Source organism: Parasteatoda tepidariorum, chromosome 9 (genome assembly GCF_982258835.1).
Source record: "Parasteatoda tepidariorum strain Cologne lab strain chromosome 9, Ptep-v5.0, whole genome shotgun sequence".
In the NCBI taxonomy this organism is placed as follows: domain Eukaryota; kingdom Metazoa; phylum Arthropoda; class Arachnida; order Araneae; family Theridiidae; genus Parasteatoda; species Parasteatoda tepidariorum.
Window position 1 is genome coordinate 71,746,863 of NC_141763.1, and position 17,567 is coordinate 71,764,429.

The 17,567-nt window shown below is 28.7% G+C and overlaps 1 protein-coding gene across 1 annotated transcript in view; it reads left to right on the forward strand.

Moving 5' to 3' along the window:
• Positions 1–324: 324 nt before the first annotated feature.
• Orc4 (origin recognition complex subunit 4) overlaps positions 325–17,567 on the forward strand; it is a 46,244-nt gene continuing 29,001 nt past the window's right edge. Inside the window, exon 1 of the mRNA XM_071186075.2 lies at positions 325–343. The gene's annotated coding sequence lies outside the window, so the exon portion shown is untranslated. The remainder of the gene's footprint in view (positions 344–17,567) is intronic.

Sequence of the window (17,567 nt, forward strand, 5' to 3'; positions counted from 1 at the left end):
CAAAATAAAATCGTAGATATATCAATATCAAATATTTCGTGTAGATCTATGTAAATTTTGAGAAAACAAATTTCAGTTTTTTTTTCTCTCTTTTGTTGATAAATTGACAACCCTTTAAAATTCATAAGATTTTTTTTTTAAATGGAGCGTCATGCTTTTTTTTAAATAGTAAATTGATTGTGAAGTGGAGCATTAAGGAAGGGAAATCGGAAAGTAAGCATCTTGACTATTGGATATATTCAGCCTGATGATTGGTTTTTCTGCTTTAAGAGTGGAGATGCAGTGAAGTTATTTGTACAACCAACGAGGAAGATTTTATCGCCAAGAGAATTCGACGCCAAGAGTCTGTAAAGAGTTTTATTTCTAATTTTTTTTTCTCTCTTTTTTTTGTATCTCCTACCCAAAAATTCAACACCAGGAATAACTTTTCTTTAAAATACACTCTTAGTGAAAAACACGTTTATTTGTGATAATATTGTAATAGATATTGTATGTATTGTAACTTAAAAGCAGGTTTCATTTTGTCTTTAAATTTTCAGTAAATAAATTTATTTTTTTACATTGCATAGTTACAATAATTTATTATTATATTGCATAAATAATACTTCTGAACAAAGTTTTCGTTGCAATAATGGAAATATATGATATTGCATAATTAAGGAGTGTGGATTTCATATTTGAAATTAGTTTTGCTACTAAAGCTACAGATTTTTTAAAACAGTTTTAGTCAATTTTTTGTAGAAATGTACAAGTTTAAAACGTTGCATATAAACGGGGTGCATAAAAATTGTGAAAAACTTCTGGGACAGTTAGGGCACACCATCAGGATTGAAATTGCATTGGAATCCATATCAGGAAAAGTCACTATATGACACTAAGGGAGCTGCCCTATTATGACCTTATCAGAAAGTGAATAGAACAGTTGATAATAAAGACGCGGCCCAAGCGGCGTATGATGACATTTCCGGGCATAGTTTTCTTAAAGTTTAATGCTAATGATGTGCCCTAGCTCCCCTAGAAGTCTTCTGTAATATTCAACTGTTATATGCATCGTTTCTAAACTTGTACTTTCGATAAAATATAGACTAAAATAAAAATAAAAACTTACGTTTAAAATAAAATGCCATTTGAAATAAAAAGAAAAACTGGATCTTTAAGAGAGAAACCAATTGCAAAAGTATCTAAGATCTGTTTAAAAATCTCACGCAGCAGAAAAAATATCTTCCTTAGTGCAATTAATAGTTTTTTTTAATTACAAACTTGCTATTTACGCATTTCAATCAAATAATTCAAAAACGCTGCATTTAGTGAGGCAAAATGTATCTTCGTAAAAAAAGTTATTGGGATTTTTTTTCCTAAACTAATTTGATATTTCTATTGCTCGCTACCACTTAAGTTTCAAAATATCTTAATTATATAATTTTTGATAAAAATATAAATACTGTTAATATATTATGGTTAATACAAATGTCTAGATTTTCTAAAGTGAATTTTAAGAATAAAATAATTGAATTATCAGTCTTCATATTTTTGAAACAAATTTTTGAAAATATTTGCTGGGATAAATTATTTGGAAAGGAAATAACTAATTGTGATTTAACTTCATTTTAAAGAATTATGAATTCATAGATAGGAACTGATATACGGTAAAAAAAATTAGCAGAACGGGATCTTTATAAACTAATATATTATGCGGGCCCCATAATGAGGTCATGACATAGGATAACATTTTTCCCAACATGAACGCAAGATATTGAATATTTTTCTCTAATCTACGCTCTATTAGTCGAGGTGTCTCAGGGGATAGAGCCTCGCCTTCCAACGAGGTGATCTGGGTTCGAATCCCAGCAATGGCTGGAATTCGAATCCCCCACTCGGCTCGCACCGACCACTGGCGAAAAACACCCGCAGTGATAGATGGATCATTGGTTAGGGTCCCTTTGCAGTCAGTCTAACCACGGGAGGTTTTCATGGTTTCTTTCTCCATGTAACGCAAATGCGGGTTAGTTCCAACAAAAAGTCCTCCACGAAGGCGAAATTTCTCCCTATACTTCATTCAGGAGTTCCCTTGTCTTCTGGATTGGGTTCAAAATTACAAGGCTACGTTGGTTGATCATTAGTAGTCGTAAACCCAAAGAATTGCGTCGGCTGTTCAACGATGGCTGTGAAATAAATTAAAAAGTCCACGCTCCATTTTTAAGAGAATTGTGTTATTAACAAAAACCTGTAATTCCCATCCAAAATTATCATCTTTACTCCCCCTCCCCTCCTATGTATATCCCATTTTTATATGTTTCTATAGCAGCAATTTGATAAAAACGAATTGCATTTTTTAAAAATATTTTTTTTAACTCGTGACTAAATGCATACAAATCCTTTTAAAAATTATATAGTTTCAAAAAGTAATTCGTATTTACTTCCGTTTAGAGTGCAGAAATTTTGATTTCCATGAAAGATTCTGAGGAACAATCGCTTTGCCCTGATGATGATTTGGTCGGATACCCTGTGGTTTTAACTCATTTTCTTTTATACAATTTTCTAAAAATCTTCTTTAACGAGGTTAATGCTTTGCAGTTACTATGGCACATAATCATTCATTCAAATAATCATTTTATTTTTCATATGTAAGCTTATTTTATAAGCCTATTTTGCAGAATACATCTGCAACATAACAATAGGGCAATGCTAAAAGAGTTATGTTAGTATAATATACGAAAACTGTTTTCTTTTTTAAATTTTTTTTTATCGAGTGATCATTTAGAAACTTTGTTCGGATATTGATAAGAAACTATTTAATTATTTAGTTGCTTAAAAACGTTATTCATTGAACATTCTTCAAAATAATATATTTAGCAACATTTAAAACGCATTAACATTAATTTAAGAACATTTAAGATATTTTAATGCAATAAAATAATCTTATTTTAAAATAATATCAAAAAGTAAAGCGATATTTTTTAAGTATGAATATAAATTGCTCCTGAAAATCGTTCGAATGACAGCGAAACTTCATTTTTATCAAACGAAGATAAAAACATCGTTTGCTATTTTTTAGGAAAAGAAAATGAAAAGCGAAGTGAAATCATTTGTCAAACGATACGAGTGTTTCAAACCATGGCAAATTCGGATGATATTAGGCTCCTAACAATCCCTCTTAGATAATGACTTTATGTCAAAAGGAATGGCAACACCTTTATTAAAAGAGAATTCATATTTGAATGTGAATGGAATCAATAAGATCGTTATTGGATTAAATGATATTACACAGTTATCGTCAAAAATCACGTGATTTGAATTGTAATCGAATTAATGAATATTTTATATTGTTTTGATAGAAAGCGCTTCATTTCCGAATTTTGGTGGAAGCATTTGCAGAATTTAAAGGTAATAATATTGTGTTTACTTAAGCGTAGCGCTCTAATTATTAACAACTCAGGCATTAACTATTCACTATTTATTAATTTACGTATTAATTCAAAATTTCATCAAAACCACTATTCTAATCTGAACCACAGAATTATTGATGAAAGGTTTTCACTTTAATCTATTTAATGGAACTATATTACAAATCAAGCTGAAATTAAGTTATAATAGCATAAATTATGTACTACAATTGTTTATTATAATATTAAATTCGATAATTTATAAGATCGGTTTTCGAAGATTGACGTTTTTATTATGCAACAAGCAAATATAAATACAATTAAGTTGAATAATTAATTAAAATTGCTAATTTAAATTTATAATCTTAAATTCTGCGCAAATTTTACCAATTGTATTTACAAAAATTTTTTAATTGAAAGACTTGAGACGATATAGTGATAAATCTGACTTTTTATGCAGATTTTGACACCTAACTATTTCTTAGAATTGTTTGTCAAATATTTAAGATTCATACTAAAATTTCAAAAAGATGGGAGAACAATAAGAAACATTTTAATTGCCACCTAAAAATCTTAGTGTTTTATTTATTTATTTTTCTTTAAATGAAAAACACTCATGAAGTGTTTATATGATTTGAAAAAGGTGCTTATCATTACATTCTAAGTAAACCTTCAACTATCGGTTTAATGTGAAAAATTTAAGCAATGAAAAATTTGCTTATATTAATAGGTCATCAATGAAAAATTTAAGAATATAAATTTATCTAGAGTATTTGATCATTAATAATTGAATGTTTCTTATTCTTGCAATAGTAACTTTAATAACTATGAAGGAGAGGATATTACAACAATGTCCGCCAATTCCTTAATATGTTTTTATTTTAATTTTAATATTACAGACTGCAAAATACAAACAAAACAATTTATGCTAAACTGCAAAAAAAAAAAAAAAAGAAAGAAAAAAAACTCTGCAACAGAAAATTGCTGTATTCTGTTTGTATGATACTTTTTTTTTTTTACAGATTTTATATTTATTTTCGTAACGCTGATTTAAAATCTGCAATCAGTCTTTCTCTTCAAGCCACCGTTTTAATTACGTTTTTAGTCTTTTTTTTATCGAAATGTATGAGATTAAAACGTTACATATAATAGAGGGACACATAAATGTTTCTACGAACTTCCGGCAGAATTAGGGCACATCATACGGATTAAAATTGTATAGGATCCCATGCTCGGTAATGTCGTCATACGCTGCTAGGGACTGTTCTCAAATATGAATTGTTTCTTCATGTGCTTCTGAATAGGCAAGCGCAGCTAGTGCTGTACGGCGTTCATTGATTCATAGGTTTTAATCCTGATGTGCCCTAATTCCCCTAGAAGTTTGTCGAACTATTCATGCTCCCCTCTAAGATATAGCGTTTTTAAACTAGTACATTTTGACAAAAAATATACTAAAAATTTCATTCTACGAAAATATCTTCAGTTTAAGAAGCATACCTATTTCAGATTTGTAATCATCAGACCCAAATCTGGCTAGATCAAGTATTTGTATAAATGCAACAAAAAATTTGTTCCCCTTTGTTACTAATTAAAACTTTTTTTTTTATTTCCAATGGCAGGCCAATTTAAAAGAACAAAAGGATAAAATAACAAGAAAAACAAGGCAAAAGGAGATAAATAGAATTAAATGCATAGTGACATGCTTAGCCCATACGGGCCCTAGCTTCCCAGTAGCGTCCACACACAGTAGTGGAGATGAGCGCAGGACAGACAGAAATATGGGGCAAGTCCATGTCCTCCCCAAGGCGACAGAGCTTGCATTTAGGAGAGTCAAAAATGTTTATGCTAAGAAGGTGTTTGGCCAGACAGTCATGGCCCGTTACAAGTCTAAAGAGAGCGACTACCGTAAACCTGCGCTGATTTGGGATAGTTAAAATATGGTTGAACCAGGTTTTGTGTATATTGCTTGTACGGAAATTCTCTGAGAGCATGTTCCGGAATTAGTTTCGGACCAGCAATTTAAATGAGTGCAGAGAGATGGAGCAACGAGATGCTTGGGCAATAGTTGTTCTTTTCTTGGCCAAGAAATCAGCTTTTTCATTACCCCAAATCCCGCAATGTCCCGGGATCCATTGGAGGACGATTTGCTTGCCTTTCAGTGTCAGGTCTTTCAGACAATCAATGCATTTCTGAATGGAGATGGATTGGGGAATCAGTGGAGAATTAATATCAAGAAGTGCTGCTTTAGAGCTAATTAAAACTTACGCTCTCATATTTGCTAATTATTATCGATTATTCACGAACAACCATTAATTAATAATTATTGATGGTCATTAATAAATAATTTCTAACGAAATGTAACTGACTTATTGCAGTTGTATTTTACGGCTTTTTTTATAAAGTAGAACAGTTAAAGAAAATTTCTTTGCAAATCTACAAATAAATGAACAAAAGGGAATTTTTAAAAGTGTATTTTTTTTAGTTTGAAGGTTAGTAACTATTAAAATCTCACTTTATCTCCTCATTTCTATTGAACGTCAGAACGTAAGTGTGCCAACGTGTCATCCTTTTTTTCTTCTTTATAACTGTCGCTGAAGAGCCTACTCAATTTTTGGGTATACGACTACTAATGTTCAACTACGTAGCCTTGTAATTTTGAACCTAATCCAGAAGACAAGGGAACTCCTGGATGAAGTATTGGGAGAAATTTCCCTTCGTGGAGGACTTTTTGATGGAACTACCCCTCATTCGCGTTAAATGGAGAGTATGACCTCTAGAACCTCCCGTGGTTAGCCTGACGACAAGGGGACTCTAACCCATGATCCGCCTGCCACTGAGGATAATTCACGTCAGCACTGTTTTCGGTGCAAGCCGGAGGCGGAATTCATATCGAGCAGCCATCGCTGGGATTCGTACCCGTATCAACTCATTGGAAGGCGAACCTCTATCACCTGAGCCATCGTGGCTCAATGTGTCATCATTATCTATATCAGCAACTTCTTTCAGGGGTTAACTTTTTTTTAGGTTTTAATTTTTTCTTCTTCAGGAAATTTAGGTTACCACGATCCCGTTTACTCGAAAGAACTTGCGCCAGACTGAGTTCTCAAAACCATATGATCAGCTGATTAAGATTACGCCATTGGTTTAATTTGACCGACGACATAGCCGATTCTAGCTTTTTGCCAAAATACTATACTTGAAATTAACATCAAGTTGTTTACTTATTGTAAACACTATCCATAATTTTGATTTATACAGCAACAATACATACAATCTATAATTAATCACTGGTCTCCAAACAGAACAATTTGTTTGATTTAAGAATTATATTTTAAGAATTTATTTGGACTTACTATATATTTTTAATACATTCTATATATTTAAAAAAAATAGGATTTGTAATTATTCCAGCTTTTATTATATAATTAGTAGTATAAAATTTCTTCATTAATTAAAAACAATACGATTTTTAAAAATATTCAAGTCTCGAATTGATTTAAAAAGGCATAATTCTTTCAAATAAAATTTTTAGTTTTCCAATAAATAAAATTTGACAATAAAGACAATTGCTTTTTGATCTACGAAAATTAACTATTAATTTAACAGACAACCTTTTCTAACTATATTAAGTACTTTTCCTCAGTTCAAATAATGATGTCACGATAATTTTCGCAACTAACAGCGACTGAAGAAACAAAAATGCTGAATTAGTTAGAATATTGATTGTTAATTTCACGATTAGTTAAGCCAATGAATTTCGAATGAAAGCTTATCTTTAAACTATTAATACCTGGCAATTGTTGACCGAAATCTCAATAGTTTAAAGTTTCTTCCCTTGGGGGGAAATTGTTTTCGGAATTCATTTTCTTTGAGGATTGAGTCTAACTATATTTGGTTTATATTGGAAGATGACTTAAAATTAATTAGAATGGAAGTTTTGCAGTTTACAGCGGGGCTTCTTTCTGATCATGCTGTTATTAATTCTGTAACTAAAAATTAAACTTTTATGTGAATTAAGTAAACAGGGCTACCAATTTTCTACGCTTCGTGGGAAAATTTCTTTCGGTAGCAGCAGATTTTATATTTTAATGCTTGGTTCTTTATTATTTAGATGTAATATTCTACATGTAAATGATACAAAAGTTACATAAAAAGTTACTTTGTCCCATTTTGCTATAACTACACAGTCAGAACCTCATCGAAACACCAAGTTCAAAGTTCAAGTTAGATATGAAAGGGAAAAGGGCAGCAAGCGGCCTCAGGTGCCCAGATATTTAATACAGTACAGTACAGTCCCATTTTGCTTGTAATGAAGCTTTTCAGATGTAGGCAAATTTAACATAAATACTATACGCTTTGGTTTTTGGTAGTTTACTACTTTATAAAATACGCATTTCCAAAACGCGTAGTAGTTTGATTCCCTGAGTAAGTTTTTGTTTTAATATTTTGTAAGTAGTTCTTTAACTGTTTTTATAATCATATTTGTATGTTTAGATCTCGATCCAGCTCAGGGGATAAAGCGCTATCCTCCCAATGAGGGACCCGGGTTCGAATCCCAGGGATGGCTCGTAACGACCACAGTGCTGACACTTAAAGTATCCTTAGTGGCAGACAGATCATGGGTTTAAGTCCCCTTGCTATCAGTCTAACCGTGGGAGGAGTTTGTGATTTTACTCTCCTTGTAACGCAAATGCGGGTTAGTTCCATCAAAGAGGCAAATTTCTCCCGATCCAGGAGTTCTCTTGTTTTCTGGATTGGGCTCAAAATTACAAGGCTACGGCGTTAAACATAGGTAACAGTAAACTCTAAATTGGGTCATCTGTTCAGTCCGGTTATAAAATAAAATTTCAAAAATTTTTGTTCTCGTTTTTTTTTTTTTTTTTTTTTTTTACGAATATTTCTCTTATTCTCTAAATGGACATATCATTGCTATCAATACTTCCCCCTCCTCTCCCCATACTGCATTTATTTCTTGCGAATTAATTTTACAGTTAGTCTGTAAATGCTTGTTATCGAAAAAGGCTGAAATCCCTTTTTTACTCGCTTTTATTAGAAAAAAAATTTAAAGTTTCTAAAAACATTTGTAATTCCGATATCTTATTAGTCATTTCGAGTACTTAATATGGAGTTCATCCAAATTCAAAATTTCAACTTTTTATTTGTGATTTTCAATGATAACATGATTTTACATTTAACCGTAGTAATCTTCCAATTGAACATAAAATTGATTGCTTGGTGTGAAAAAAATGAATATCTAAATCAATGAATGAATCAGAAAATCACTGATTCAACAAATAATCGATTATTGAATTATCGATTATGTGTTTATGAATTATCGATCGAATAGATAATTCAGCAAAATAATAAATCTAGAAATCTGTCAAGCAGCTGATAAATGAATGCAATTATTGATAAATTAATGAATCAATAAATCAGTGCAATATGTAGTAAAAACCCATCGAATTTTGAATAAAGGAATTAACTGGTCAAAGAAAGGCTTTTTTGTTAACCCTTTAATGAGCCATTTATTTCTTGTAAAGGTAAATTAAAGTATTTTTGGAATTGAGATTGTATTAAGAATAGTAATTGATATAAGAAAAAAAAAACTCATTTAGTTTATAAAAATGTCATTTTTTGGTGGTAAATATATTTACACGACCTATTAGGAACTTATTGACTTTTGTTTTTCTTTATTTCTAATATAAATTTTATAACTGCTGCAAACTTCAAAAGGAATTATGTATTTTATAACTTTTATACGTTTTTCTTAAACTAAAAAATGGCTACCAATTTTGTTCAAACGCACTTCAAGAACTCTGTAGTTATAAACAAATGGAAACCTGAATTAAAAGTGGTAAAAAAGTGGTGGTAAGTATACTTCCCACGGCATTCGAAAGAGTTAATGAATTACTTTAAATCTTAAAAAATATGAAATTATGCAGATCTTTTAATTCTGAACGTAATTTGATTACTAAAATTTTGATGGTTCTTGACAAATTTTTTTTTTGTCGCGTAAAGGGTTATGCTAAAGTGGGCGGAGTTTTTTGCATCCGGGACTATATGCTCCGCCTTTTTTTAAACACCCACTATCGGAAGCTGCGATCGGGTCGATCTGGGTTCGATTCTCGGTAGCTTTAATTCAAATAAGAGATGAATCTTATTTGAATCTTTATTTTAACAGTGTATTTAAAACAAAATACCTCATTTACACAAGTATGTAGAAAAGCATACTATATTTTAGAAATTTTTAATTTTTTTTTTATATATTTCCAAGAGATTACGCTTCATTTTTTAAAAGTTAGATTTTTTGATGTTTTTTATTTCAATAAAGGCAAATAAGAATAAAAGAAAAGAGTAATTAACGAATAAAATTAAGATGAATTATAAGTTTTATTTATAGGCTTTTGTTGACTCCTTATTATCCGTGATATAATATAATAATAATATATCAATATCTGTGTTTGTGTGTGTAATAAAACGAGTATATATTAAACCTTTCTTAATTTTTTTTATGCATTTCTAACATTACTTTAAATGTATTTAAATCTTCTGAAAATGTGAGAATTTGATTTTTTTTGCATCTTTATTAAACTTTAATTGATCATTTTGAAATATTTTAAAAAAATCATTACTTAATATTTATGTACGTCAGAACTTAATATCTCTTTCAAGAATTAGAAATCCTATTAAATAAATAGCATATTTATATTTTTTTAAATTAAGAATAAATTATCGTCGTAAAAAATGAGATTTTCTCTTTAAAGCAGACTTACATTTACTTCATTTTTAAAATTCAACTCCCTAAAGAATTTATGAGAAGATAATAAGCATTCAAATTTTTCAAGTTAGCTACCACTTTAAAATAAAGCGTGTTTAGCCCCTATATATACAAGAATCGCTAACTATATCTCAATAACCAAGCCAATGGTACTTTAATGGCACTTCTTTGGTCACTATTATCAATCTGTGATATAATATCTATGATAACCTACATAGTCTTTCATCTATTGTGTCAAAAGTACCTTTGATTGGTTTTTGCCAAATATTGTTTTAAATTTAAAATTCATCGTTTCCCCCCCCCCTTTTTCTTCTTCTTCTCCTCCCTCTCTCTCTCTCTCTCTCTCTCTCTCTCTCTCTCTCTCTCTCTCTCATTTTTCTTCTTCTTTTAGTATACTAATGCGGCAATAACAATTCGAAGCACTTAAAGTAACTTATTTTCAAACTCAAATTATTATCACAAATTTTTGATATAAAATAAAATGAAAAAAATATTTGTGGAAATTTAATTTTTCAATTATTTATGGTTTTGTTGTTTTTTTTTTTCCTTCTTAAATTTAGTAAGTAGGCGTTTCCTTGAATGTAATGTAATTTATGAAATACATATTGAAGGTCAGATGCTTTAAATTGTAAACGTAAGTTACAAGCTGTAAACTTACATTTATTTGTAAAAATAACAACTTACAACAAATAAGTCAATCAAAATTATTGAGTATGTGAGAAAGCAATATATCATCGAATAAAGAAATCAAAGAAACCATAGAATAATGAATAACAAATTAGCAGGTCAAATGATTTGCTGTTTCATAGATTACTTTTTCCCTGATTTTATTGATCCGTTGACGTATTGATTTGCTTTTTCATGGACTCAATAATTTTATTAATTCATCAATTAGCTAATGCATTCATACGCTCAATTATTGACCTGCTGGTTCATTGATTTACCAAGTTATTGATTCACTAATTTTAAGATTTTTCAATTCATCGATTTGCTTATTTAGTGATACCGCCATTAAGATTCTTCACCTCATTATTTTTGCCTTCTCTAATTAGTCTTTTACGCTTATTTATTTAATTCGGACTTTTGCTGGAGTAGTAAAAACTACTTCTAACTGAAAGTTGCAGAAAACAACCGAAATAAAAGTAGACTTCGTGCCTTTCTCAACTTTCATTCGTAATATTGCTGATGCTCCTAGAGATTTCGTATTTTTTCTTGAAATAACGTGAAAAAACGAATTCCAGCTCTTTAGGGTTAAATAAATACACACATTAAATAAATAGATAGTATACTTATAAAAATACATATACGTATAAATAACCAGATTAAATATATATATATATATATATATATATATATATATATATATATATATATATATATATATATATATATATATATATATATATATATATATATATATATATATATATATATATATATATATATATATATATATATATATATATATATATATATATATATATATATATATATATCAAAATGAAGAATAAAACAAAGAAAAATTATAGACATATGAAAAAAAGGGGGGTGGAAATAAGTAAAAAATAGCAAACAACAGATTATATAATATATAATAATTAAAAAAAAAAAGGATGAAATTTTATTTAAAAAACCGGAAAAATAAAACCGGGAAAAAAAGATATAATCTTTTCTTCAGCCCACACGATCATATCCGCAAAACAGAGTGCTTTCTGATATTGTATCAATAAAGCCAGAGCAAAATATATTAATACAATAGTGTGAGGAGCACTCAAAAATTTTTTTGTAAAAATAACAACAAATGAAATAGATCACAAAAAGTAAAAATAGCATGTAAAAACAGAAATAAAATAGAAAACATTTAAAAGGGACTATAAAGCGAGTAGCAAAATCAGATCAACTTACAAGGACAGAAAATTTTTCAAGAATGATTTAAAAATGTTTTCGCAGAAAGATTGCCAGATTACAAAATATGAAAACAAAAGATGAAAACAAAAGCGCAAATTGAGTGTAACAAGAGGGTTTTAAAGTGTCGTTCTTGCTGCACTGCTGAAGTGATTTGTTATTCTGAGCTTTGATTTGTTAGTTACCAAGGATGGGCCCGAAATGGATGTGCGCAAGGTAATATTATACTGGATAATTTTAAAAATTGATCATAAATAGTTTTAAAAGATAGATGTTTATTTAAGAAAAAATATAAAAAAGAAAAGAGAAACATAAATTGCCTGTTTTGCAAATAATTTTAGCCGCGGATTTACACAATATGGATTAGCACATAGAAAAATTATTTAAAATATCAAAAAAAAATTTTTTTCAATAGATAATTTTAACACGGATTTGCCCGAAATGGATTTGCACATGGAAAAATTAACAAAGAAAAACTTTTAGTAGATAATTTTATCCACGGATTTGCCCGAAATGGATTTGCACATGGAAAAACTGTATAGATTAACAAAGGAAATAATTTAGTAAAGGAATTTTTAGTAAGTAATTCTAACCACGGATTTGCCCGAAATGGATTTGTACATGGAAAAATTATACAAATTAACAAAGAAATCATTTAGTAAATAATTTTGGCAATGGATTTACCTGAAATGGATTTGCACATGGGAAAATTATAAAAATTAACAACCAAAAAAAATGTTTATTAAATATATCCACAAAAATATACGATTAATTCAGTGATTTTATATAAAATTTTATTATTTTAGTTGGGAATTCATTGTTTTTTTTATCAAATTTTGAAATAGTTTATCGATTTGTTTTTTGGAGAAATAAATATTACTACATATTCTTTTAATTCTGTTCATTTCATTAAAAGTGAACTTATTGTTTTCCTTAACTTTCTTCGTGTTTTCTTGTATTTACTTATATATATATATATATATATATATATATATATATATATATATATATATATATATATATATATATATATATATATATATATATATATATATATATATATATATATATATATATATATATATATATATATATATATATATATATATATATATATATATATATATATATATATATATATATATATATTTATATATATATGTATATATATATATATATATATATATATATATATATATATATATATATATATATATATATATATATAATCTGGTTATTTATACGCATATGTATTTTTATAAGTATACTATCTATTTATTTAATGTGTGTATTTATTTAACCCTAAAGAGCTGGAATAAATATATATATATATATAATAAATAGATAATTCAAAACGATCCCATAGCTGTCAATTTTTCGCAGTTACTCCGAATATACGAATTTTAAAATGAACTTTAAATTTAAAACCCATGCTTTTCTCTTTCGGTTTGAGATTTATAAATTTAACTTAGACTTATTTTAACTATCATTATTATTGAATAAATTATAGGCATATATGGTTGATGAATTATAAAAATATCGCCATTGAAATTATTTTGAACGCAGCTCTCAATACGAATTTAGGAAAATGGATTCAAGAATAACTTTTTTGGGAGCTGACATGATAAGTTTATTAATTACACACATCGTTATGACAATGGGTGTAACTTATTACACAGTAATAAATTAAACATGTCTATTCATGTTCTGATAAAATATGAAAATAATTTATCCTATAGCTTTTTTTCAATTATCTTTTCATAATCTCCTTGGAAAATCATTTTTTTAAAGAGCAAAAGTTATAGGTATGAAAAACTAAATGAAAACTCTGTAAAATTGTATGGAAGTTTATTTGGCTTCAATTTTTTACGCCATATTTTTCATTTTAATGTGAAGTGAACGAAGTCTTTTGCATATGGCGCTAAATGCTCCGCCTCTTTAATATTTATCTTATACGCCTACATACCTGTAGCTGTGGCGATCTGGCTTCGATTTCCGGTGCATGAAGCCTATTACATGGCTGCCAACTCTTTCGGTTTTCCCGGAAGATTTTATTTCCATATTTGAAGTGGTAGCGAAATTCATGTTATTCCGCTAAAAATTTTGAATTATAATAATAATTATAAATGAGTTTGACCACCACTACATATAAATAATTACAACAGATATTTGAAAGCATATTATTCTTTACGTTAGCGAATTTCAACCTGATTGAAATATAAATATATTTTTGAGGAAGATAGTTTTTCAGTAATTGCTTTACTGCCACTTGGAAAATCTATTCTCGAAAAGAGTGAATGTTGGCAGGTATGCTATTAGTTTATAGATTGACGGGTATCCTTTAGTTTGTATTCTGATATTAAATTTCATTTCTTTCTAAGTGAAAAATATTATCCTGAAGTTTCATCATCTAAATTGTACAATGCTTAATCACATAATTAAAGTCAGTCATTGTATAAATCTTTATCTTTAAAAAAAAAAAGAAAATAATTCAAGGTAACTACCACTTCGAAATAAAATGCGTTTTGCCTCGGTATATAAAGGAATCGCTAACTATTTCTGTATAACCATGATATGGTACTTTAATGGCACCTCTTTGGTTGGTAATATCTGTGATAAACTACTGTGATACTCATTCATCTATAACTGTGATAACCTACTGTGATACCCTTCATTCAGTATCTATGATACTCTTTCCTCTAATGTGTCAAAAGTACCATGGATTGGTCTTTTGTCAAAAATTGTTTTAAATTTAAAATTAATGGTATATTTTTTTTTCTCTTTCAGTATATTTATGAGTCAGTAATAATTACAAGTTTTTTTTATCTGATCTATTTTCAGACTTTAATTTTTATTACAAATTTATGATATGAACAAAATGAAAAAATCTTTCGTTTACATTTCATTTTTTAACTATTCATTCGTTTGCTATTTTTCTTTTATGTTTAATAATTAGATAGTAGTAAGTAATAAGTTTAATTGTAAGGTAGTTTTTGCGAAATATTGTTTTAAATTTTTAAATTAATCGGATAATTTTTTAAAATTTTTTTCTCTTTCAGTATATTTGTAAATCAGTAATAATTAGAAGCTCTTTTTGTTATCTGATTGATTTTCGAACTTTAATTTTCATCGCAGATTTATGATATAAAACAAAATGAAAAAATCATTTGTTCAAATTTTATTTTTAAATTATTCATTCGTTAGTTGCATTTCTCTTAAGAATGCTAAGTAGGCGTTTTCTGTGGCAGTATTATAATTTGTAAACTGCATAAAATAATTGTCTGATGTTTAAAATGTTAAAAACTAATTTATAGCATAACTATTCACATTAAGAATTTTCAATGTTAGTAAATACAAGATGATAAAATAATCGCGACCGTATTAGAAATGCCTGTATAATAAATTAAAGTTTCTAAAAGATGTGAATTGCATCATTTTTGAAAAAATGTAGTACAATATTAAGGGATTCATTAATTAAAAAAAGTGATTTGAGCGATTAGAGAAATTGAAAGCAATTTGGATGTGCCCATAATTTTTTTCTTGTTTTAAATGTGAAAAAATATAATTCATTTCTTCTGATAGACACATCATAATTAGACACATCGTCATGACGATGCATGTAATTTATAATACAATAATAAATTAAACATGTCTATACATGTTCTGATAAAATGGGAGAATGGTTTATCCTATAGCTATTTTTCCAATTAGAAAATCATTTCTTTGAAGAACAAACGTTACAGGTTTGAAAAATTGAATAAAAACCCTGTAAAATCATATGGAAGTTTATTTTGGCTTTAATTTTTTTTGAAGTATACGAAGTCTTGTATATGGGTCTATATGCTCCGCCTCTTTAATATTTATTGTATACGCCCCCATACCTGGAGCTGTGATGATGCGATCTGGCTACAATTTACGGTGATATGAGGCCAATTCATCTATAGATCGACATGCATCCTCTAGTTATATTCTGATATTAGATTTCATTTCTTTCTACGTGAAAAATTTTATCCTGAAGTTTCTTCACCCAAATTATACCATGCTTAATCACATCATTGAAGTCTTAAAGTATATAAATCTGCATAGAAAAAAAGAGAAATTAAGACATTGTTTTGGATAAATTTTTTCTTGCCATTTTTTAAATAGTTTTGTGCTTGTAAGTTTGTTCATGTCAAAATGATATCTATATTTTGAGGGCATATAAAATCTGCTTGTGGCAATCAGGAAATAATTAAAAACTGTACTATATGCTGACACTGGTTCCCTTTAAAGCTTTGCGCACTTTAGCCGACATATTCTATTACAAAATATTTCTCCCCACTAACTCTACTCCAAAACCTCAGTAGTTCACTTCAAAACATCGCTCGCCTACATACTCTGCAGCAAAATATCATCCACTTGCATATTCTCACGTAAAACATCGTTCACTCGCATATTCTGCTCTATTTTATTGCCTACCTGCATACTCTGCCGTAAAACATCGCCCATCTGCAGACGGATACTCTACTTCAAAACTTTTTTAGCCCTCATGCATTGTTCTAAAATTTGTTCACCCACCTACTCTGCTCCAAAACATTGCTCTCTATCGCATATACTGCTACGTCCGCCCACTTACTCTTTTCCAAAAAACCTCACACATTTACGTACTTCGCTGGAAATTTTTTTTCGCCCGCATGCTCTGCTCCGAAATTTCGCTCACCCGGTAATTCTACTTCAAAACATAGCTCGATCACACACTCTGCATCAAAAATTCGCTAGGCCAAAGGCTTTTTGCCTAATCATAGCTTATCTTCACTTATTGCCTTTCGCTCACAAGCCGCAATTTGCCGACCACCAAAGTAGTAAAAAGAAATTTATTTATTTATTTTTTTGATTGCAAGATTAAATTGCAGAGACTCGAAAACGAGTTTATTGAAACACAGTAAAAAAAATTAAAAACCTGTTAAAAAAAATATCATGAAATATATTATAGCCATGTGAAAACACTTGTCCATGAATTTTTTTTTAAACCGCAATGTCAATAGTGATCTAAACTTGTCTTTTGTACTTTAATTTATTTCTCAGAATTTTCTGATGTACGTTATGCTTAAAATGTGCTTATCAGCTTTTTTTATGCACTGTTTAAAAGATCTAAGATTTTAGGAAGAAAATTGCTGAAAAAGAATAATGTATACTTGGATTTTTTTTCTTTTTTTAAAATAGAGTTTGAATTTTCTGAATTTTTTAAAAAAACTAAGTTTTTTAAAAATTAACAACTAATGTAGAAAATTTGCATTAATTAAAAAAATAAATTTTCATCATAATTTATGCCTTAGTACTTTTGACTTTGTTTTATTAAATCCTAGTTATAACCGTTGGGAAAATCTGTATTCAGAAAAATTTATGAATAGCGCATGATTAAAGGAGCATTTCATAAGTAATTATCAAAAGTTTTAATAGAAGAATGAATAGTTCCTATTCATTCCAAATTGTCTGTTAATTTTAATTCAAGATTTATTTTT